Genomic DNA, 24,069 nt, shown 5'->3' on the forward strand with positions numbered 1-24,069 from the left:
ACTGATCCTCAAACACCTACCTTTGGGCAGAAATGGGGCTGTGGTGTTCGCCTGCATCCCTTTTAGGAGCCCTGATGGCACAACGGTTAAATGCCTGTCCTGCAGCCATTCACTCACAAACCACAAGGTTGTGAGTCGAATACCATCCAGGGGCTCCAGGTCGACTCAGCCTGGCATCCTTCCGTAGGTCACTAAAATGAGTACCCAGATTGTTGGGGGCAATTAGCTTACACTTCGTAAACCGCTTAGTACATTGGCAAGTGGTATAGAAATGTACTTGCTATTGCTATTGCTAAAACGCTGAAGCGATGGTGTGAGTGGGCTGAGGCTCAATGGCAGCAGAAAGCGGAGCTCCCACATTTTAAAAATATATTTAATTTTTGAAAAATATTTTTTAAATTTTCTTTAAAAACATCACAGCTTATCAAATTTTTCACTTTAACCCCATGAAACTATGTACGCGTAAATACACTTAGGCTGTGCACATGATACTGTAATTTAAGAGTATAATTTTAATTTTGCTACTTACTTATGTCACAATTCTTGCCATTACATTCAGTGATATAAAGGAATTGTAATTTATGAGTAACATTAGTGCCAAAAAAGAAGGATTCTATATGGTGTGGAACAGGAGGAGGTCAATGCGGGTGGGGAGGGGGAAGACACCATGGTTTGCCACACCAGGTGACGCCAACCCTAGTGATGCCATTGGTTTAACCCCGACTTGGGGTGCATCTGCACTGCAAAGTTTGTATCAGTATGAAACCACTTTAAGTGGCATGGCTCTCAGTCCTATGGAACTGTGGGGTTTGTTGTTTGGCAATGAGGTACCTGGAACTGTCTGCTGGAGACTTCGTCTGGTGCTCTAGTTATGGTGAGGGGACAAAAGTGGCCTAGGAAGGACTTTTAAGACATTCCCCAAACTATGAATCCCAGGATTCTGTAGGATGGAGCCATAAGAGTTAGAAGTGGTACCAAATGGCTATAATGCCATTTGGCAGTCTCACATTGTTTGTAAAAGGGGGGCTCTTATGCATCAGGTGCCACCAGTAAATGGCAATGCCCAGATGCTGCCCAGGTCTGCTGTCAAATTCGCACCATATCAGCACACCCAGGCTTGCTTCCCTCCCATCCCCAAGTGCACAGTGCTATCCAGAGGCTGGGATAAAGTAAGTTTGTGACCATGGCTCCTGCTTCCTTCAAGCATGTGGATCCATGGGGGCAGTTGCTGCCAGGTGGTCATGGCATGTTCTTGGTTGGAGGGGAAATGGTAGGGATTAAGGATTAGGCAAGTGTTAATGGGGGCTGCTTGAGATAAAGAACATCCCATCCTGAGAAAGAAGGCCAGACTTTGAGCTGTAGGTCTCCTAAGGTTTGCCCCGCAGCAGTTGGTGAGAGCGCAACGAAACTGGCCACGGGGTGCATGAAAGAGCCATTGTCACCTCCTCCATGACCATCAGGGCTGCTATAGTAGGCTATTGCTTAAAATTGGATTATTCTCTGATGGGGAGCAGCCGACCTTTTCCAATTACTTTTATGACATGAGACTATTTACAAGGCTCACCCCTGACCCCACGTCCTACTTTGAAGTCATTACACCGGCTAGTTGGCCCACATTGCTGCTGCTGCTGCTCTTGTGGTGTTTTATGAGGGTGCCATAAAACCAGGCTTAGCAGCAATGGAAAAGAAAATGCTCTCCAGCCATAAACAGGAGGCCCTCTGTGAGCCTCTGAGACGGCTCCTCTCCCGCTTCTCAAAGGAGGCTCCTTGGCAGGAACACAAGTCATGGCGGCCACCCCTTTGGCCACAGCCAAGCTGCACCACAGACATGGCCTCTCCTGTTGCCAAAGACAGGAGCTGGGTGGCCTGCAATTATGGAAGCCTCTGGAGAGATACGAGGCATGGGACGGAGGCTCAAAGTGAACTGTGCATGGTTCCCACCTCCTCCAGGCAACACAGCTGCCCTTCCACCAACCACCTCAACATTAGGAAGAACTTCCTGACAGTAAGGGCAGTTTGACAGTGGAACACACTCCTTCCTCGGAGTGAAGTGGAGTCTCCTTCCTTGGAGGTCTTTAAGCAGAGGCTGGATGGCCATCTGCCAATTGGGATGCTTTGATTTGGATTTCCTGCATGGCAAAATGGGGTTGGACTGGATGATCCCTGTGGTCTCTTCCAACTCTATGATTCTATAACCATTTCCATTCATTCTGCCCCCCCCCCCCAATCTCCTGTCCTGGTCAGGCCTCACCTGGACTCCTGCATTCAGTTCTGGGCCCCCAGAATCATAGGCGGGATACAGACGGGCAGGGGAAGACGTCTTGGAGGTGTATTCTGCTGAATACGGAGCCTCCAGACCGCCCGCCCCGGGGGCGTGGCTCAGGAGATGGGGCTTCCACATGGGGGGCAGTGAAGACGCCTCACCTGGGGCCGTTTCTGACCCGCAGTTTCCAAACCGCCACCTCGGAGGACGCTGCAAAGAGAGAGGCAGCTTCCTCACGGGCGGCCAAAAACGGGGCTTTTTTTTTTCCTTTGCCGGCTGGCGGATGCGCAGCTGCGCAGCTGCAGCGCTATGCAGCGGCGGCAGAAAGCCTATGTGCACATTTAAAGTGCCCAAGCCCCTTTAAAACTTTTTTCCCCGCTCTGCCCAAGAACAATGGTGGTCTCCTGCCAGCTGGTGATCAGCTGGTGTTGGCATCCTTGTCCTCTTGCACTTTGCCAGTGTCACCAGCATCATGGATGCCTCCTCTCCTTTGGTCCCCGCTCTCTTGCTGAATCTGCAATGCACAGCCACAGCTGTCGCCGCTGCCACCGCTGTCCCCCTGCCATCCCCCATCACCTCCCTTGTATATATGTAAATATTTACAGTTTTAGCGGTTTTTATTGTTAGGTGAAAATGGCACAGGAATGTGTGTAGGGGCTCACTTTAAAGTCCAAACTTTCCAAGCAGCGCATGCGTACATGTTGCTCTAGGGTTAGGGTTAGGGTTAGGGTTAGGGTTAGGGTTACGAGTCTTAAAATGCGCTGCAGCTGTGCTGCAGCTTCCACACCTGCATGGCAGCTGACGCTGCAATTAAAGCCTGACTGCAAACTGCGCATGTTCCAGGACCCCGACTCATTATGCGACGCAGCAGACACGGAGCTTTTAAATGGGCAACTTAAATTAGTGGCGTAGCAATTCTGGCGTACCGGTGCAGCAGCTTACAGACGGAGCTGCGCAGCTGCGCATCAAACGGAAAAGAAGCGGAGAAAAGCAGCACCTTTTTAATGCCGCTTCTTCCCGCTTGGGGCGTGCGGGGGGCGTGTTCATGGCGGCATTCAGGTAAGGGCCGTCTGAAGGCTCTACCTTCATGACGTCATGAATACACCCCTTTTTGCCCGTCTGTATCCCGCCATTGAATCCTTGAGTTGGAAAAGACCCCAATGGCCATCCAGTCCAGCCCCATTCTGCCATGCAGGAACTCACAATCAAAGCATCCCCATTGACAGCTGGCCATCCAGCCCCTGTTTAAAAACCTCCTTTGAAGAAGGATATGGACAGGCTGGAGCGGGCTCAGAGAAGGGCAAAACCTATGAGTAGCGCTTGAAGGAGCTGGGCGTGTTCAGTGTGGAGTGTGTCTACATGGACAAATTGCTCCAAATTCCCAGCAGGCTCGCTGTGTCCTGTGTACATGACACAGGGCCAAAATCCTGAATTGAGTATGGACTTTCTTCACCCTAAAGGTAAAGGTAGTTCCTTGACATGAATGTCTAGTCATAATCGAGCGTAGGGTGTGTGTGCTCATCTCCGTTTCTAAGCCAAAAAGCTAGCATTGTCCAAATTCAGTTCCAGTGGTCAGGTGTCCAGCATGACTGCACCAAATGCTGTTACCTTCCCACTGAGAAATGGTACCTCTCTATCTACTTGCCTTTGCATGCTTTCATACTGCTAAGCTGGCAGAAGCTGGGACCAGCGATAGGAGTTCATCCCATCATGCGGCACTTGGGCCTTGAACTGCCAACCTTCAGTATTGGCTTCTTAACTACTAAGCCGCCGCATTTAAATAACCCATTTATTATGTAATTTTAATCAGGTAACATTGTTGTTTTAGACTGTAAGCCGCTTGGCAGGTTTTTATTCTTTTTTTCTTATTTTATTTGACCCTTACTATGTAAAGGGCTGTGCAAACTTTACAGCACTCTATAGATGATGATGATGATGTGGGTTTTCAGCTTTTTACAGCAATGATGGCACCTGCCTTCACCCACACTCCCTGTTAAAATATTTGAAAGGATGTCATATTGAGGAGAGAACAAGCTTGTTTTCTGCTGCTCCAGAGAACAGGACCCAGGACAATGGATGCAAGCTACAGGAAAAGAGATTGCACCTCAACATTCAGAGGAGCTTCCTGAGAGTAAGGGCTGTTCGACAGTGGAACACACTCCTTCCTTGGAGATTTTGGTGGAGTCTCATTCTTTGGAGGTCTTTAAACAGAGGCTGAATGGTCATCTGTCAATGGGGACGCTTTGATTGAGATTTCCTGCATGGCAGAATGGGGTTGGACTGGATGGCCCTTGGGGTCTCTTCCAACTCTATTAGTCTATGATTCTATGAGACTCCACCACAATCTGAGGGAGTGACTTCCACTGGAATCTCTTTTCTTGGAGCTTGCATCCATTGCTCCATTGTCTCCTCTTCTCTGGAGCAGCAGAAAACAAGCTTACTCCCTCCTCAATATGACATCCCTTCAAATACTTAACAGGGCTATCATAGCACCTCTTAATCTTCTATTCTCTGGACTAAAAATTCTCAGCTCCCTAAGTCTCTCCTCATAAGTCATAGTTTCCAGACCCTTTGTTTTGGTCGCCCTCCAGCTTGTCCACACCCTTCTTGAATTATGGTGCCCAGAACTGGACACAGTATTATTCCAGGTGATGCCTGAACAAAGCAGATTAGAGTGGGACTATTACTTCCCTTGATCTGGACACTACAGTCCTACTGATGCAGTGCAGAACCGCATTGGCCTTTTTAGCTGCTGCATCACACTGTTGACTCAGGTTCAACTTGTGGTCTATTAGGACTCCTAGATCCCTTTCACACGTAGAAGTCTCCTTAAGCCAGCTGTCCCCCATCCTATATCTATGTAGTTCATTTTTTCCCTGCCTAAGTGTAGTACCTTACATTTCTCCCTGATGAAGTTAATTTTGTTACTTTTGACCTAGCTTTCTAATCTATTAAGGTCATACTGAATTCTGATCCTCTCCTTTGTGGTTTTAGCTGGGGTATTAGCTGGAGCCATGGGTGTGCTTCCAGAAGGCCTCCTTCTTCTCAAAGAGGATGGGAATGGCAATTATTTGAGATATCCAAGTCAGAGAGTGCCAACGGCAACAATGGAGGCAAGGAAGCTCAATGGAGGGGAGATGCCAGGCCTTGCGGAGGCAAAGAGGCAAACGCAGAGAACATGAAATTGCTTTGACAGGAGTGAGCCGGGCAGATTTGAGGGAGACAAAAGGCCAAGTCACTGAAAGGACCAACTGCTCAGCTCACACCTGTCCCTCTTTCCGGAGTCTCTGCAGCAGCACTGGCGATGGTGGGACTCTTTCAGCCCTGCTCCCCAGAGGTGAGATGGCCCATCATCCCTGTCACTTCGCCCTCCGCACACTTTCAAAGCCTCCCCTGCCCACAGTCTTGCACTGGCCCAGTCTGATTAGTGGAACAATCTTCGCTTCACTTCAGTTGCATCTGGAGAAGATCAAATGGGTTTGTTTCCCCCCCTTAATTCAGGGATATAAAGGCGGATGCTGCAGCTGCACATTTATTACAGATTCCTAAGAGTTGGAAGGGACCCAAAGGCCATCTATCCCGACCCCTTGCCATGTGGGAACCCACTGCTAAACTACCCCCAAGAGGTAGACATCCAACCTCTTTTTAAAAACCTCCCATTTTCTTGGGAATAAGCTCAGCAGAACACAGAGGGAGGCTTTATCAAGAGGGCCTGCCAGGGTTCAAGGCTGGGAAAGGACTTAGGTGTTTGTTTGGGGTTTTTTTTTGGGGGGGGGGATGTTTGGGGATCTGTTGTTGGTTTGCTGGTCCAGGAAAGAGGGAGAAAGGATTCTAACATTTTTCCTCTTTCTTTACTTTCTGTTCTTGGCCTAGCAAACCAAGAGCAGATCCCCAAACATCCAAAAAGCCTAAGTCCTTTCCCAGCCTTTCTCCTTCTCTGAGCCAAGGCAGGTGTGGCAAAAATAATCCTGCCTAGGGCAGAATTCCATGTCTTTGGCCTTTTGGTGCCAAATATGCTCCTGGGTGACCTCCATGCTGGTTCCTTTATGGGTCAGGCCAGCTCAGACACTGCCCTGACTTCCTCCATTGCAGAAAACGAAAACCTGCTGTAATTCACCGACCTTCCCACAAATTCAAGTGCACCGTCAGGCACAAATTTAGGTGAAATGCACTAATTCAGGACAGGTGCCACCAAGGCTGTTGGAGCCAGAGGAGAGCAGGGCACTGCCAGTTCCAAGACTGCCTCCCCGCTGCCCACATTCCTGGCAGAACAGTCAGTTCTTTGCGATTTTACAGCCACTCAAGCAACTACAGAGCCTGCCTGAATACCCTCAAGGCACCACATCTTGTCTGAACATGGAAGCTAAGTTTTATGTGGGTTTTTCAGGCTATGTGGCCATATTCTAGAAGAGTTTTTCCTGACGTTTTGCCACCATCTGTGGCTGGCATCTTCAGAGAATGGAAGAGAGTGGTGTGTGTGTGTGTATATACATACATTCATACTGTGTGACCCTGGGTGAGGAGGAGTGATTTCCATGTTAATCTGTGTATTGTTCTTTTGCTGAATGGCAAGGCCTCTGGGTGGGAATATATGCAAGGAGGATTTTTGTCTGTTTAATTAGAGTTTCATTGTCTGCTGGGAAATCCCCCTGACCTGGCTGGCTTTCATTTGCATTGGCTGGGTCTTACTTTTGGTGTTTTTCAGGACTGGGAGCCAGACTTTGCTCACTTTAAGGGTTTCTTCTTTCCTGTGGAAGTTGTCCAGGTGTTTGTGGATTTCAATGGCTTCCCTGTGCATTCTGATGGTTGTTGGCATGGTCCAGAATTTCAGTGGTTCCAAGCAGCATTTTATGCCCAGAATGGTTTATAATGTGTTCTGCTACAGCTGATTTTTCTGACTGACCCAGTCTATTTCCCATCAGACAATGGACCACTAATTAAATAGACACAATCCCTCTTTGCATATCCTCCCACCCAGAGGCCTTGCCATTCAACAACAGAACAATGCACAGATTAACATGGAAATCACTCCTCCCAACCCAGGGTCACACAGTGTGTGTGTGTGTGTACCCCACTCACTTCCATGCCAGCATTCTCTGAGGATGCCAGCCACAGATGCTAGCGAAATGTCAGCAAGAAATTCTTCTAGAATACAGTTATAGTCCGAAAAACAGATAAAAAACCATGGATGGTGGCCATGAAAGCCTTTGACTTCACAATGGGAGCTAAGCTCGGTCAGCCCTGGTGAGTACTTGGATGGGGGACTGCATTTCAGAGGAAGGAATTGGCAAAACCATCTCTGAGGATTCCTTGCCTAAGAAAAACCTAGGAAATACATAGCATCAACCGGCGACTTGAAGGTGCATACATACATATATGTTGAAGAATTCAAAGCCCAAATATCTTAGAGGCACTAATCCCATCTGATCTTGGAAGCTAAGCAGGATCAGCCCTGGTTAGTACCTGGGTGAGAGACCGTCAACCAATCCCAGGTGCTGTAGGCTAAATTTCAAAGGAAGGAACTGGTAAAACTGCCTCTGAGGATTCCTTGCCTATGAAAGCCCTAGGCAATTCATGGGCTCACCATAGGAGACTTGAAGGCATGCAAGCAAGCAAGCAAGCAAGCAAGCAAACACACAACACAAGCAACTATTCCCTTCAGCCCGACTTGTGACTGTCTATCTTTCTGCCAGTCCTAATGTCTTTATTCCAGAGGGTAAGTTCAGTCTTTGTCAGGAGGACATTTTGGACAACTCTGGGGGTGGGAAGAGCCATCCTTTTCTAGGGGAGCAATTCAACCCAAGAGTGGTTTCATCTTGAGTAGGACCTCAAGGGACCACAAGGGAGCAAGGAACCATTTGGGCCGCTGTGGATGAAAAGAGTGCCAGAACTTGGGATGTGACAGCCATGTCTATCTGATTCACTCACTAGTTTAGGAAACACACACTTCAAACATATGTTTATTCATTTGATTCCTATTCTGGCAGGCTTTTGCAAACTGGAGGTTTTAAAGAAGGGCTTTCAAAGGACTGCTGCACTATTTTTAAACCATTTTATATTATTTTAAAGGTATGTTTAAAATAGCTTTTTGTATTATTTATAGTTTAATTCCATTTTAATATCGACCTTCTGTTTCTTTTATCTGCACAGCATTTGTTTTAATTTGAAAGTCTCCTTGTGCCAAGGAGGTTCTGGGGAGAAGATTTTGTTGTTAACTGCTCTTGAGTCGATCTTGACTCATGGCGACCCTTTGGATGAGACACCTCCAAGAGCCCCCTCTGTCCTCCTTGCTCTGCTTCACCCCTGAAACCCCATAAAACCCTTAATAGACCTCCTTCATAGAGTCCCTCCTCCTTCTGGCCTGTGGCCTCCCTCTCTTCCTCCTTCCCTCCACCTTTCCCAGCATTATGGCCTTCTCCAAGGAGCCCTTCCTTCTCATGATGTGGCCAAAGTACAACAGCCTCAGTCTTGTCATCTTGGCTTCTTCCAGGAAGCTTTCTGGCTTGATCTGCTCTAGGACCTATTCGTTTAACTTCTTAGCTGTCCATGGGATCCTCAGCGCTTTTCTCCAGTCCCACATAAGCTCCAATGAATGGATTTTCTTCCTATCTTCTTTCTTAACTGTCCAACTCTCACATCCATCCATGGAAATAGAGAATACGATGGCTTGTATGCTTCTAACTTTTGTGCTCAGTTGTATATTAACCATCTATTATCCCCTCTGTTGTAAGCCGCCCAGATTCCCAGTGATTGGGCGGCATATAAATAAATCCTATTATTATTATTATTATTATTATTATTATTATTATTATTATTATATCTTTGCATTTTAGAATCGTTTCTAGTTTTTTCATAGCTGCTCTTCCCAATCTTAATCTTCTTCTGATTAGGACATTTAAAAAGGTGATGGTTTTGATAAGTCTGCCAGGTGTCACTCCATGAAGTTGCAAACATCAATGATTCTCAAGCATCTAGGAACCAGGGAGCTTATCCTTGCATAATGTGGCCTATTCCAAGAAGTGCTGATGTTTGTAAAGATGCTGTTGGCTTCCTGTCTCTGGTGATTTCATTTAGATGTTTTGTCATCTCATTTGGAATGGCTCCAACCTTTCCCACGATCCTTTGGAAACTATGCAAAAATATGACTTAGCAAAGAACTGGTGGGAGCACAAGCCTGGAAAAGTTGTCAAAATGCAGAAGTAAAAATCTTATGGTACACAACTGACTTTAGCAGATATAACAGTGGTTGAGAAAATGAAAACTTGGATTACAGATGTGGTAATCAGGAGGAACAGCAGAATTGAAGCAAGGGAAAAGATCATCATAACCTCCACTACCACCATCTCACTAGCCAAAGGTGAGAGATGCTGGGAGTTCAAGTCTAGCAACACCTGGAGGGTCAGAGTTACCTACTCCTATTTTCCTTCTAGGATGGCAGCCTGGCAAAAGCCATGTTGCAGACCTGAGGTGAATACTATAGAGCAGACAGACCTCATCTGCCCAGATCACAACTGGTGGCTCCACTCAAACACATGCAAGTAAATGCCCACACATGCAATCCTGCACTACAAGAATTAAAAGAACTGGCAAATGCAATCTCAGAGCCATTGGCAATAATAATCTTTGAGGACTCCTGGAAAACAAGAGAAGTCCCAGCAGACTGGAGGAGGGCAAACGGTGTCCCCATCTTCAAAAAGGGGAAAAAAGAGGATCCCAACAATCATCATCCAATTAGTCTGAGATCAATCCCAGGAAAGATTTTGGAGCAGATCATTAAACAGAGAGTCTGTGAACATCTAGAAGGCAATGCCATAATCACAAAAGGTCAACACGGGTTTCAGAGAAAGAAGTCATGCCAGACATCTTCTCTGAAGATGCCAGCCACAGATGCTGGTGAGACGTCAGGAAGAAAATTTTCTAGAACATGGCCACATAGTCTGAAAAACCCACAAAAAACCATGGAGGCTGGCCATGAAAGCCTTCGACTTCACATTCTCAAAGACTATTATTGCCAATGGCTCCAATATTACATTTGCCAGTTCTTTTAATACCCTTGGATGTAGTTCATCTGGTCCTGGAGACTTAAATTCATTGAGATTAACCAGGTATTCCTCTACTATCTCTTTACTTATTCTGTCCTCTGCTCCATTATCCTCAGGTTGAGCCCCTTTTCCTTTTCTGAGAAGACTGAGGCAAAGAAGGCCTTGAGGAATTCTGCCTTTTCTCTGTCTTCTCTTAGCATTTTGCCATCTTCTCCACGCAGTGAACCTAACATTTCCTTCTTCTTCCTTTTGCTGTGGACATATCCAAAAAAGCCCTTTTTGTTCTTCTTAACCTCTCTAGCAAGACTGAGTTCATTCTGCGCTTTAGCTTTTCTGACCTTATCTCTACAAATGCCTGCTATTTCTTTGAATTCCTTTTTCGTGATTTCCCCCTTTTTCCATTTCTTATACATGTTCCGTTTCAAACTTAGCTCCGTTGAAAGTTCCTTAGTCATCCATCCTGGTTTCTTGAGACACCTCCCGTTTTTCTTTCTCACTGGAACTGTTTTAATTTGTGCCTTCAGAATCTCCCTTTTGAGAAAGTCCCATCCATCCTGAACTCCCTTCTCTTTTAGTATTTCTGACCATGGGATCACCCTCAATACTTCTCTAAGTTTACTGAAATCCGCTCTCCTAAAGTCTAGGATGCGTGTCTGACTCTGCTTGGCTTCTCCTTTCCATTGTATAACAAACTCCAGGAGAACATGGTCACTTCCACCTAAGGATCCCACCACTTGCACCCCATTAACCAAGTCATCCTTGTTGGTTAGGATCAGATCCAAAATAGCTGACCCCCTTGTTGCCTCTTCCACCTTTTGGACCATGAAATTGTCTTCCAGGCAAGTGAGGAATTTGCTAGACCTTGAGGATTTTGCTGAGTTTGACTTCCAGCAAATATCAGGGTAGTTGAAGTCGCCCATCGCTACTACATCTCTCCTTTCTGACTGTGTGGTCATCTGTTCTAGAAAGGCATCATCCAATTCCTCAGTCTGACTTGGGGGTCTGTAGTAGACTCCCACCGTAACATCCTTGTTGTTTCCCTCCCCTTTGATTCTTATCCAGATGCTCTCCACCTGGCTTCCATGATTGATGTCCTGGATCTCTTCTCTGGCGTAAATATCTCTGACATATAGTGCTATTCCTCCCCTTTTCCTCTTTGGCCTTTTGCTCTTGAAAAGGTTGTACCCCTCTATTTCCACATTCCAATCATGAGACTCATCCCACCAGGTTTCAGTGAGGCCTATTATATCATATTTGCTTGCCAGCCCACTCAGAATTTGAATTATTATATGCTAGAACTATACTGCAATAATGGTGATTCTGCAGTCTCACAAAACACAAAACAGAAAATACAATTAATAATAAATAGACAAAAAACGGATTATATTTCAGTGGAATTAGGAACAAAACAAGGATGTCCGCTTTCCCCTTTACTTTTCATAGCAACCCTCGAAGTTCTAAATAATGCAATCAGGGATAATAGGGAAATAAGGGGAACTAAGATTAAAGGGTGTGAATACAAACTCCGCGCATATGCGGATGATATGGTCATAATTCTGGAGGACCCATTAGAAAGTATAGACAACTTGTTAATGGAATTGAAAGAATTTGGGGAATACTCCGGTATCAAAATAAATAAAGAAATGACTCATATGATTACTAAAAATATGAAAAAGGAAAAGGAGATGGAATTGGCTAATAAAGCAGGGATTAAAGTAGTGAAGAAGGTAAAATATTTGGGTATTTGGTTAACCAACAAAAATATAGAATTGTTTGAAAATAATTATAAAAAAACTTGGTTACAAATTAAGAAAGATCTTTTAATGTGGAATAATTTAGATTTGTCACTATTGGGCAGAGTGGCAACTCTGAAAATGAATGTATTGCCAAAAATTATGTTTTTATATCAAAATATACCTATTATAGTTAAAGATAAAGTATTTACAGATTGGGATAAAGATATTAAAAAATTCCTTTGGAAAGGGAAAAAAGCCAGAATTAAGTATCAAATTTTAAAGAAGGGAAGTGAAAAAGGAGGATGTGCCTTGCCGGATTTAAAAATTTATTTTTGGGCATGTGGGTTACTGTGGATTCAGGATTGGATAAAATTGGATAAAAATACACTGTTGAATGTGGAAGCATGTAATATGCGATATGGATGGCATGCGTACCTATGGTACCAGAGGCATCAGATTAATATAGATTTTTTACATCATGTGATTCGTAAATCTCTATTTAGAATATGGAATATAATTAGAAAACGATATTATTCAAAAATCCCTTTATGGATATCAACACAGGAGGCATTTTTTGGTAGATGGTAAACGAAGAACGACTGGATGAGATATAGGAACTTGTTAAAGATAAAAAAGAATGGGGAAATAGACATAAAAACTAAAGAAGAGTTGGAAAAAGAAGGAAAGAATGTACAATGGTTTGGATACTTACAAATTAAATCCAAGTTTAAACAAGATGTAATGAATGACGGATTTGAAACAAAAGAAAATAATTTGGATAAAATTTTGTGGGGAAAGGACAAAGGTAAAATTGCAAAGCTATATAAGATTCTTATGGCATATGAATTAGAAAATGAAAATGTCACTGACAATATGACGAAATGGGCTCAAGAGATAGGGCGAGTAATTTTGATGGAAAATTGGGAGAACGCATGGAAAAGAACTGCCAAGTTCACAGTAGCACAAGACTTAAAAGAAAATTATCTGAAAGTGTATAATCGCTGGTATTTTACACCGGTGAAAATTGCTAAGATGTATAAATTGAGTAAAGACAAATGCTGGAAATGTGAAAAAGAAAGGGGATCCTACTATCATATGTGGTGGGGTTGTTCCCGAATTAAGTGCTTTTGGAGAAAGATACATAATATTATACAAATAATGTTAGACATTCAATATACTTTGCGACCGGAAATTTATTTATTGAACATGACAGTATTTTTGGGGGGAAAAAACGAAAAAAAATATTGGAGAATTATGCTCTACCTTATAACAGCTGCCAGAATATTGTTAGCAAAAAATTGGAAAAATAAGATAATACCGGACATAGAGGAATGGTTACAAAAAGTTTTGGACTTAAAGAATATGGACGAGTTGACATTGATATTACAAAATAAGAAAGAAAAGATGGATGATTGGAAGATTGTAGAAAATTTTCTGAAGAAATATTGGCATTTAAATAGAAAGCAATAATATGATGACAATTATTATATGTGAAGAAAAAGAAATCTAGAAGAATGATAACAGGAATGAATAGATTGATGAATTATGGTGTATCTTGATACTAAGAGAAATGAAAGCAAGGATGGTTTATATATGGAATATATGATTGCAATTGACTGGGACAACAGAAAATAAGATGTAATAGAAATATCTGGAAGTGTGGAAGTGTGTAATTTCAATGTATGTTGCTTTTTTTTAATCAATAATAATAATAATAAAAAAAAAACACATCCGTGGTGATCACCTATAGTTTCTGAATGAAGCTTTGCTGCTTTTACTGCTGAACGCCTGGATTTCTGGACTGAAGTGTTCCTGTACATGACAGCCCTGTTGCTCCCTGAACGTGAACATGTGTGCTTGGGATGGCACATGCCCCTTCCCTTAACTCAGGAGGCTAAAATGTAAAACTGCCTGACAATGTGACAAAAGAAGGACAAGCAAAGGTTGGGGGAGAAGGACAGACAGAAGGCCTGGCTGGCAGCTGATCAAGTGCTCTCTTGGCAAGATGCACTTACTACTTCTTCACGAAGAGTGGCTCTTGCTGCAGAGAAAGCGTTTTCCCTGCCCCAGTTCTGTCTCCACCATTTTACTGACTCAAGGGCTTTTCCTTTGCCAAAGGAGAGCACAGCCCTAGAGACAGCAGCCTTCTCAACTCCACCAGGCCCCTTGTTATCGCTTCCCTATTGCTCTAGAGACACAGGTCCAGGTGAGAGAGAGAACACTGGATGCAAGCAGATTAGAAAAAGCTAGGGGCTGAACAGATCACCACAAGGGGTGGCTTGCAGCTGCCTCTTTCTTCACTGGATCAGGGCTGTGATGGACAGGTTGCTTACCTGTAACAGTATTTCTTCGAGTGGTCATCTGCGAATACATACAAATGGGTTTCACTGCGCCTGCGCAGTGCTGTTCGGAACCTACTGGAATCACTGGGCAGAGTTCACTCTGCAACATATTGAAACTTTTTGGCGGTAACTCCGCCCACCCGTTATAAGGCCCCTGCCTTCCCGCTCTTTTCCCCAGTTCCGCAATTTTTCTGCCAAGCAGGCGAAGGAAGAGAGCCAATGAGAGCAGGACACTGAGGGGACGGACGGGTGGGATTTGTATGTATTCGCAGATGACCACTCGAAGAAATACTGTTACAGGTGAGCAACCTGTCCTTCTTCTTCGTGGTCTCTGCGAATCATACAAATGGGTTTAGACTGACAAGCTAAGGTATGTGGCGGAGGGAGTGTCCTGAGACCAAAGCTATGGTAAACCAAAGGTATATTTATTACAATTAAACACCTTGAACCATAAAGAGTCAGTCTTTTGTTCATGCACAGATAAAATAGCAATAACTTCGCTAAACCTGAGAAGGGAACAGAGGTCATGCAAGACCGATCCCATGGAAGTTGTGCAAACCAACATTCAACAGTAAAAGCAGTGTAAACTGTATAACACAAATACATCAGTAGTGCAATCAATGCAACCCTGAGACCAACACAGCCCTCCCGAAAGCTGCGTCTCGGATGGCCCTGGTGTCCAACCTGTAATGCTTAATAAAGGTGAGGGGTTGGGACCAGACGGCAGCCTTACAGACATCCTCCAAAGGAATCCCAGACAGGAATGCTGAGGATGCCGCCACAGCTCTTGTGGAATGTGACCGAACCCTGCCAGGGAGAGGTTTGCCCAGCAGGTCATAGCAGAGGTGGATGGTACCAGCCACCCATTTGGAGAACCTCTGCGTAGACACGGGCAACCCCTTCTTTGGTTCCGAGTAGCATTGAAAGAGTCTCTCGGATCGGCTGGAGGCAGCAGTTCTGTCCAGGTAAAACGCCAGCGCCCTCCTGACATCAAGGGAGTGCAGGCGTCGCTCCTCATCCGACGTCGGATCGGATGCTAGAGTGGGCAACACAATGTCCTGGCACATGTGGAAAGCAGACACCACCTTCGGCAAGAAGGTGATGTCCATACGGAGGACCACCTTGTCCTTGTGGAACCTCAGGAATGGTTGGTCCCTCCGTAAGGCACAGAGTTCGCCCGCACGACGGGCAGAGGTGATGGCCACAAGGAAAGCGGTTTTCCAAGTCAATAGTCTCAAGTCCGCTGTGGCCATGGGTTCAAAGGGCTTGGATTGGAGAGCGGACAGTACCGACTCCAAACTCCAAGCCGGCGTTGGTACCGACACAGGAGGATATAGGTTGGCACATCCCTTTAGAAAGCCCTTCACCAAGGGATCCTTAAAGAAAGACACCCTCCCCCCGAACTGGTATTTTACACAAATGGCAGAAAGGTAGCCTTTGATGGATGTGAGGGACAGCCCTCCCTCCAAAAGCGCCATCAAAAACTCCAGCACCACTGGAGTGGAAACCTGTGCAGGAGACAAGCCCTTCTGGTCAAGGAAGAGGCAAAATCTCCTCCATTTCAGGGCATAAGAACGCTGGGTGGAAGGTTTTCTGGCAGCCAGGATCACCGTCCTAACCGATTCCGGCAAGGCGGTCAGGGCCGGATCTTCCAGGCCACCAGCGGCAGGCTCTCGATGTCCGGGTGGAGAATTCGTCCGTCCTGGATCGACAGCAGGTCCGGACGCGGGTCGAGATGGAGGAAGCATCTCCTGGAGAGGTGGAGAAGGGATGCAAACCACGGTCGTCTCGGCCACCACGGGGTGATCAGGATCGCCTGCGAGCGGTCCGTTGTCATTTTGGACACCACCCTGATGATGAGAGGGAACGGAGGGAAGGCGTAGAGGAGCTCCCCCGTCCAAAGGAAAGCGAATGCGTCTCCAAGGGATCCGTCGAATCGCTTCCTGGAGCAGAACTGGGGACAGTGGCTGTTCCAGCTGGTCGCGAAGAGGTCGATTCGGGGGGTTCCCCACCGATCGAAGAGGTCGCTGACCGTCTCGGGATGGAGCCTCCACTCGTGGCACACCGATGGAGATCTGCTGAGGCGGTCTGCCAGCTCGTTGTCTTCTCCGGGAAGGTGAATCGCATGTAGGAGGACACGTCTTTGGATGCACCAGTTCCAGATGCGGAGCGTGAGGTCGAGCAGAGTCCTGGACCTGGTACCACCTTGCTTGTTGATGTAGTACATCACGGTGGTGTTGTCCGTCCTCAGGAGGACCACTCTTTCCGAGACAGCAAACTCGAATGCCCTCAAAGCCTTCTCCACTGCGAGCATCTCCAAAGCGTTGATGTGGAGGAGCTTGTCTTGTGCGGACCACCTGTCCTTGACGACAAGGTCGAGCAGGTGGGCGCCCCATCCCTCCAGGGATGCATCGGTTGTCAGCGTCAGCTGTGTCTGAGGCTGATGGAAAGGCATCCCGGTGCAGACATTGGAGCCGTCTAGCCACCATCTGAGGGAAGCGGCTATAGGTCTGGGTACCGTGAGCCACTTTGAAGGTGGGTCCTTCAACGGAAAGAAGACGGAGAGGAACCAGGATTGGAGAGGACGAAGACGCAGTCTTGCCCAGGGGGTGACGAATGTCGTCGATGCCATGTGGCCCAGGGCGACTTGGACGTCTCTGGCTCTTATCCTTCTGTGTGAGATGCACGGCCTGAGGGATGTAGCCAGGGCCTGAAACCGGTCCGGAGGGAGGAAGGCTAGGCAGTTGTCGGAGTCGAGGATGGCCCCGATGAACTTGACCTGTCTGGTCGGCGTGAAGTGGGACTTTTCTTTGTTGACAACCAGCCCAAGGGAGTCGAAGAGGTGCAAGGCGAATGAGACTGCCTCGTGTAGCTCTTCCTGGGATTCGGCTGCAAACAGCCAGTCGTCCAGGTAGGAAAAACCATGAAGCCCTTCTGATGAAGGTATGCCACCACCGGTGCCATGCACTTCGTGAAGACCCGTGGGGCCGTGGCCAAGCCGAACGGGAGCACGTTGTAGTGGTACGAGTCGGAGCCGACGGCGAAGGCAAGGAATCTCCGGTGGGATTCTCGGATCCCGATGTGGAAATAGGCGTCCTTCAGGTCGACAGTCGCGAACCACAGGCCCTGGTGGAGGAGAGGCAGAATGGAGGCCAAGGTTACCATTCGGAAGCGACGGTAGTTCAAAAACAAGTTCACTTGTCTCAAGTCCAGGATGGGCCTGATGCCCCCATCGGCTTTAGGTACGGTGAAGTACCTGGAGAAAAAGGCCCGAGGATGTTGGTCGGGCGGTAAAGGGGAGATTGCCCCCTTACCAAGCAAGGTGCGCACTTCGTCGAGAAGGGTGTCCGAGGGGGGAGTGGACATGAAGGCTCCAGTTGGAGGGAGCTCTTGGAACTCGAGGGCATAACCCCTACGGACGATGTTAAGAACCCACGAGTCCGATGTTATAGAGGCCCAGGTGTTAACATAGGGCCTCAAGATGTCCAAAAAGAAGAGGGATGAAGGGGAGACGAAGCGCGCTGCGTCCCTTCAGGCTCTCTTCTTCCCCTGGTCGGTATCCTGCCGGCGGGCCTTGCGGTACCGAGGCGGGAAGGTGCGACGGCCAGAGGAGGAGGAAGACTGCGAAGGGAAGCGCTGTCTCTGAGAACCTTGATGCTGGGGCTGTCGGTCCCGGGAGAAGGTCCCTTGTGACTGACCTTGCGGTTGCCACGGGCGCTGTCGCTTCCGGAACGGAGAAGCCGGTGCTGAGGACATGCCATGCTTCTTCGCCGCCGCCTTCATCCTGAACTTGCGGTTCAGGCGGTCGTCGGTCTCGGCGTGGAAGAGGCTGGTCCCGTCGAGCGGCATGTCCTCAATGGCCGCTCTAACCGTCGGGTTGAGGTCGGAGGCCCTGAGCCACGCATGGCGCCGAAGAGCCATGGCAGCTGACATGGACCTCCCGGAGCAGTCCGCCATGTTCCTGGAAGTGGTGATTAGCCAGCTTCCGATGGAGTGCGCCTCGTCTCTGATCTCCACCAGCTGCCTCTGGATGTCATCTGGGACGTCCGGAACAACGGGAGAGATCCGTTCCATGAGGGTCTGGATGTAGGCCCCCATGCAGGCGGTGTAGTTGGTGGCCTTGACCCCAAGAGGCGAAGCCGAATAAACCTTTTTTGCCAATCCATCGACCTTCTTTGCCTCTTTGTCGACAGGGGAAGTAGCCTGCTTCGGAACGAAGCTATGCTGGGCTCCCTCCACAATGGCCAAGTTTGGTCTGGGGTGATCTGCCAACCAGGAGCAACTCGCCGGGGCGACCCTATAGAGGGATTGGACCTTGCGGGAGGGCGCCGATAGGGCGGCCGGAGCATCCCAGGACCTTTTCACGATGGTCTGGAGAGAAGGAAGGAGAGGAAGGCATGGCGGAGTGGGAACCCGTCCATGAACCCTACGCTCGACCGGGTCCTCTGCATCATCCCCCGCGGATGCGAGCTCGATGTCAAGTGCCCGTGACATCCTGACCACGTGTTCTGTGAAGGCCCTGACGTCGTCCGACGGCGAAGACGGCCCTGGGTTGTGCATCCTCTGAGGGGAGGCCGAACCCGAGAGGACATCCTCGTCCGAGGGTGCCTCCGAAGGTGGCAGCGGTTTGTCCTCGGAATCCAGGTCGGAGGAGAGGGGGTCCGTCACCCTGACCTGGGATCTCGGGCGGGCGAAGTCCACTGACGATCGGGAGCGTCTGCGGGTTGAGGACGGCGACCTCTCACGTGTACGGAGTGGAGACGGCGACCTCTCGCGTCTACGGGACGGCGATGATGACCTCTCGTAGACCGACACGGTGGGAACCGCTCTGGCCGGGTCGGCTCGGTCTACGGGGTGAGGGTTCAGCCTGGTGAACTCCCTCAGAGCTCTGTCCTCCGGCACCGACATGTAGTAGCGGCGCGACTGCACGTCGTAGAAGAGGTCCGGGACCCCCTGTATGTGGGCCAAGTCATCTTCATCATCGGTCGCCGGATGGGAAGGAGACCCATGATCAGGAGAGCGAGGGGCGTCATCCGTCCCGTGGATGAAGTCCATGGCCGGGGGAGGCAGGGATGTAACCGGGGTCCCCTGGTCTACTGGCGTCGGCTCCTGGTATGGAGCTGGCAAGGCGGAGGCGCGGGCCTGTCTGGAGTGGGAGCGCTCCTTGTCCTTTGCCCTCGGCGGGTCGGTGGTGGGCCGATCCTTGGAGGGCTTGGCCTTCTTAGGGGCCGGATCACGGTCAGCCTTGTCATGGTGTCTCTTCTTCCCAGGCTTGGGAGTCTCTTCCGATGGGAAGAACGGGTTGTCCGGGAGGTCCAGGAGGACAGCAGCCGGTGTCGATGACGAAGGCTTCGGGGACCTTGTCCCTTGCACCGGTTTGGAGGACGAAGGCGAGGCGAGATGGACCTCCGGTTTGGGAGCCTCCTTCGAACGGGGGCCCTCCGATCCCTCCTTTGGCTTGGAGGCCCGTTCAGTACCCTCAGTCCCCGAAGGCTTATGGGGGCGCTTGGAGGGTTTGTCGGTGGCACTGGGCGGTTTGGAGCCACGGGCCACATCGGCGGTGGTGGAAGGAGTCCCGGCCGGGACACACACCACGCTGGGGACGGCGGCTCTCCCCGATCCCACGCTGGAGACACTTGCCCGCGAAGATGAAGCGGGGGGCGGCAGAGGCGGGACAGAAGAAGACCGCGGACCCCTTTCTTGCAATTTCCCCAGGGCAATCGCCGAAGTAAGCCGGGACTCACGGTTTTTCCGGGCCTGGGAAGAGAGGGATCTGCAGAGTGCGCAGGCCTTGGGGTCGTGACTTGGACCAAGGGAAAGCAGGCAGGTGGAGTGCGGGTCCTGAACGGGCATCTTGCCCTTGCAAATGTCGCACTTCTTAAAAGCCGCGGGCATTTCAAAGTCGCCAAGTCGATGGGAGATCCGAAAACGAGGTCAACAGTCCGAAGGTCCGAAGTTACCAGGGGCAAAAATGAAAGTGATTCCAAGCAAGCAAAGCAAGCGAAGGTTCCTCTGAAGCAGCTAGCGCGGCGGAAAAAAGGAACTGGGGAAAAGAGCGGGAAGGCAGGGGCCTTATAACGGGTGGGCGGAGTTACCGCCAAAAAGTTTCAATATGTTGCAGAGTGAACTCTGCCCAGTGATTCCAGTAGGTTCCGAACAGCACTGCGCAGGCGCAGTGAAACCCATTTGTATGATTCGCAGAGACCACGAAGAAGAAGTGTAGTTGTGGCTCCTTTTTTGTGTCATGGAAAGGTTGCCATAGCTGCCAGCGCCATGGCTTTTCGGCACTCCTTTGGCACTGTGTCATCTGGATGCAGTGCCAGAGGAGTGCCATGACACTGTCTGCCATGCACTGGGGTGTGTGGTGTCACACTAACATGGGGGTGGAATCGGGGCATGTATCATGTGGACACCGTGCCCCCATTCCACCCCAATGCCAGCCTTTATCACCTTCTTTACAGCCTCTTAGTTAGCATAAATCCATGCGGTGCATTTCTTCCAGTCTTAAGCCCTTCTCTTCTGAAGCCCTCACGTCTTACTGCATCTAGCAGACACACAGAGTGAGTGAGAGGAAAAGGCAGAACAAGAGAGGCTCACCTCATCACCAAACCCATAAATTTTGCAACCCCATGGGTATTCATACAGTCTGTAAAGGTCCTTCCTGGGCACCAATTCCCTCCATGCATTTGAGTATGTAGCCCTAGTCTACAAAAGCTTATGCCCAAATAACTCCATGCATCTGAGGAAATAGATCAAGACTATAAATGCTTATGCTACAACAGGAGCATGCTTCTGTCAAGTGAGCCCAACAGGAGAAGCATTGGCACCGGTCAGCATTTGGCACAGCACTCACCTTGCTGCAAGGAGGTCCCTAAGTGAGGAGGGCTCCCTGAATTAGGAAAGGCGTGACTCCCTCTTTCAGAAATCCTGACTGCTGTCTTTGCTCATGGACTCCTCTGTCTGCCTACTGCAAGAGCAATGCTAGAAATCCTTACAGTAAACAGAGTCTGGCTCCCAGTCCTGAAAAACACCAAAATCAGGACCCAGCCAATGCAAATGAAAGCCAGCCAGGTCAGGGGGATTTCCCAGCAGACAACGGATCATTAAGTAAATGGACCCCTGAGGCCTTGGCATTCAGCAACAGAACAATACACAGATTAACATGGAAATCGCTTCCTCTCAACCAACAGTATATGGACCCCTCTCTCTATCATGCCAGCATTCTCTGAAGATGCCAGCCACAGATGCTGGTGAAACGTCAGGAGAAACTCTTCCAGAACACGGCCTCATAGCCCCAAAAAACCACAAAAAACTTACTATGATTAATAATTTGTATACCTCATCAAAACTTTTTCATCTTATTTTAGTCTATTCTATTCCATTTTATTTATTCTATTGTGTTGTCTGACTAATTCGGACGGAGCAAGGGAAGAGGGTTGAGGATACATTAGTATATTTAAATACAAAGCGTATAGATATATAAATTCATGTATGTATCGGGGACTTAAAAACATTAAACTATTTTAGCTTAATTAACAAGTTAACAGGATAAAGACTGTAAATTTGACATTGAATTCACTTGTCCACTTTCAAGCATGCCCTATGCTACCATCTGCCTGCGATGTCCTTCTGCTTTCTACATATGGCTAACAACAGGCCACTCTCCAGGCAGAGACAGACAGACAGACGTTGCAGAATGTTCTGGAAGGCACAGGTAAGCTCTTCCAAGAGTGATACTTCCAAGGTTAGTCTCTGTGCCTCCTTATTCCTTCTTGGTCCTTTCCTATTCTGCTCTTGGTGCTTCTAAGCATCCCAATCCTTTGTTGCTCCCCATTTCCTTTTTTTAAAACCTTGATGCACAGAAGGCTTCCTGACTTTCCCTAGACAGATGTAGTCCCCCAACTGCAGAAGACTGGCATCAGATTTCGAGAACCAGAGTCATGCAGGAAGACCCTCTCAAGAACCTATCCTCCCCAAATTCCTGACAAGGCTTTCCTCCACTATACATGGCTTTCCTTCCTTATCTGAGCCCGAAGGCAAGACCTGTCTTTCACGTTTGTCTCTTAGCTCTCCCTTTATGACCATTGTTCAAATGATGCTCATCACCACACCAACGTGTTTTGTGTTTCCATTACATGCCATTACATATTGCACTCCCCTTATGTCCTATGGCTTCATGCCCCGTGCCTGATAAAGGCACAAAAACTCACGCCGGGAACATATTTATTCCCAGTTAGTCTCAAAAGTGCTGCTGGATTCTTTTATTCCTTTTTATGCTAAAAGACACTGCTGCGGCTCTGGCTTGCTGAATCCTCTTTCAAGCTGCGAGCCTCAGTTTCAGGAGGGAAGATGAGTGGGAAATAATGCAGGAGGAAGGGGAAGAGGCTGCCTGGAGGTTGAAAGGCTTTCTATATCCTCACTTGTAGAAGCAAAGGAAGCCAGAGATGTCTGACAGATGTGCAAATGCCCATCCTCCTTGGCCTGTGTGGTGAATCAAGTCCGCCCCTGAGTCTCTGATCATCCCAGAAGCGGCAGTAGCAGCAGCAGCAGCCTTTGGGCTTGGGTGGTTTACTTGCCCTCCCTCTGTCTGATGCCTATTCATTTCATTAATCATCCCAATTCCTTCTTCTGTTGTCCTTTACCCAGGAAGGAAGCCCATGGGCCCAGCAGAAATGCAACAGATGAAGCCACAGGGGTCTCACCAACCCTCCCCCCCAACCTAATTTTGTGCATGTTACTCCTTACCAACAAGCCTCAGCCCAAAGGCAGGCTAGTCTGACTCTTCAATGCTTTTTAAAGAGACAAGTGGGTTAGTCTCTTTCAGCATAAAAAGGTAAAAGGCAGGTGTGTGTCTTGGGGGGGGGGGGGGGGTTAGGAATCTTGCAGCACCTATACAATTAATAGATTTATCTCAGCCTGAACTTAACAATTCTCTTCCTCAGATGCTCTGATGGTGTTTGTTGTTGTTGTGTACCTTCAAGGTGTCTCTAACTTATGGTGACCTTAAGCGTTTTCTTCAGAGGGGATTTGCCACAGTTAATCCTCTGAGGCTGAGAGAGAGTAAACCAGTGGGTTTACATGGCCAAGCTGGAATTCAAACCATGGCCTCTAGAGTCATAATCCAACTTTCAAACCACTACACCACACTGGCTATATGAAGTACTATACTCAAAGTCTCAGGTGCTTGTCACAACTTACACGATTCATTGAAGGTTTATGGCCAGAGTCACAACTTGCATTTCTCTGTATCACACTAAACTCTTGATTCCAGCCCCCGAATTGTGTAACTATCCTCAAATACCTGTGGCTTAGAGACTGTACTCCATCATTGCATCTCAAGTACTGAAATCCATGAAAGCTCGTACTAAGATAAATCTGCTGGTCTTAAAGGTGCTGCTAGATTCCAACAGAAACACATCATTTGGTACCCAAGTCAGACTATTTGGACCAAGCCAAACCAGGTCCCAAAACTGTAAGGGCTTTCCTGCAGTGCCTGAATTCTGGACAACCCAGAAACCCTGGGCACAACCCAGTGTGCCACACCAGGCCGAAGTGCCAAGCCAGGTGTGGGAATCCACTGGCAGGTGTGCCTTCTTGTCCTGGCTCTCATCCACTTCCCAGGCGGAGAAGCAAAACTACACTCGCCACCAATTGAAAGGGACCCCCTTCTGGTGTTCCTTATTTTT

At 48.1% G+C, this 24,069-nt stretch overlaps 1 protein-coding gene across 4 annotated transcripts in view; it reads right to left on the reverse strand.

Annotated features, from left to right (window-relative positions):
* LOC149310306 (dystrobrevin beta) overlaps window positions 1–24,069 on the reverse strand; it is a 211,288-nt gene that overhangs the window by 69,158 nt on the left and 118,061 nt on the right. The window lies entirely within an intron of this gene.

This window comes from Sceloporus occidentalis, unplaced genomic scaffold (assembly GCF_023333645.1).
Source record: "Sceloporus occidentalis isolate IW3139 unplaced genomic scaffold, rSceOcc1.0.p SCAF_6, whole genome shotgun sequence".
Classification (NCBI taxonomy): domain Eukaryota; kingdom Metazoa; phylum Chordata; class Lepidosauria; order Squamata; family Phrynosomatidae; genus Sceloporus; species Sceloporus occidentalis.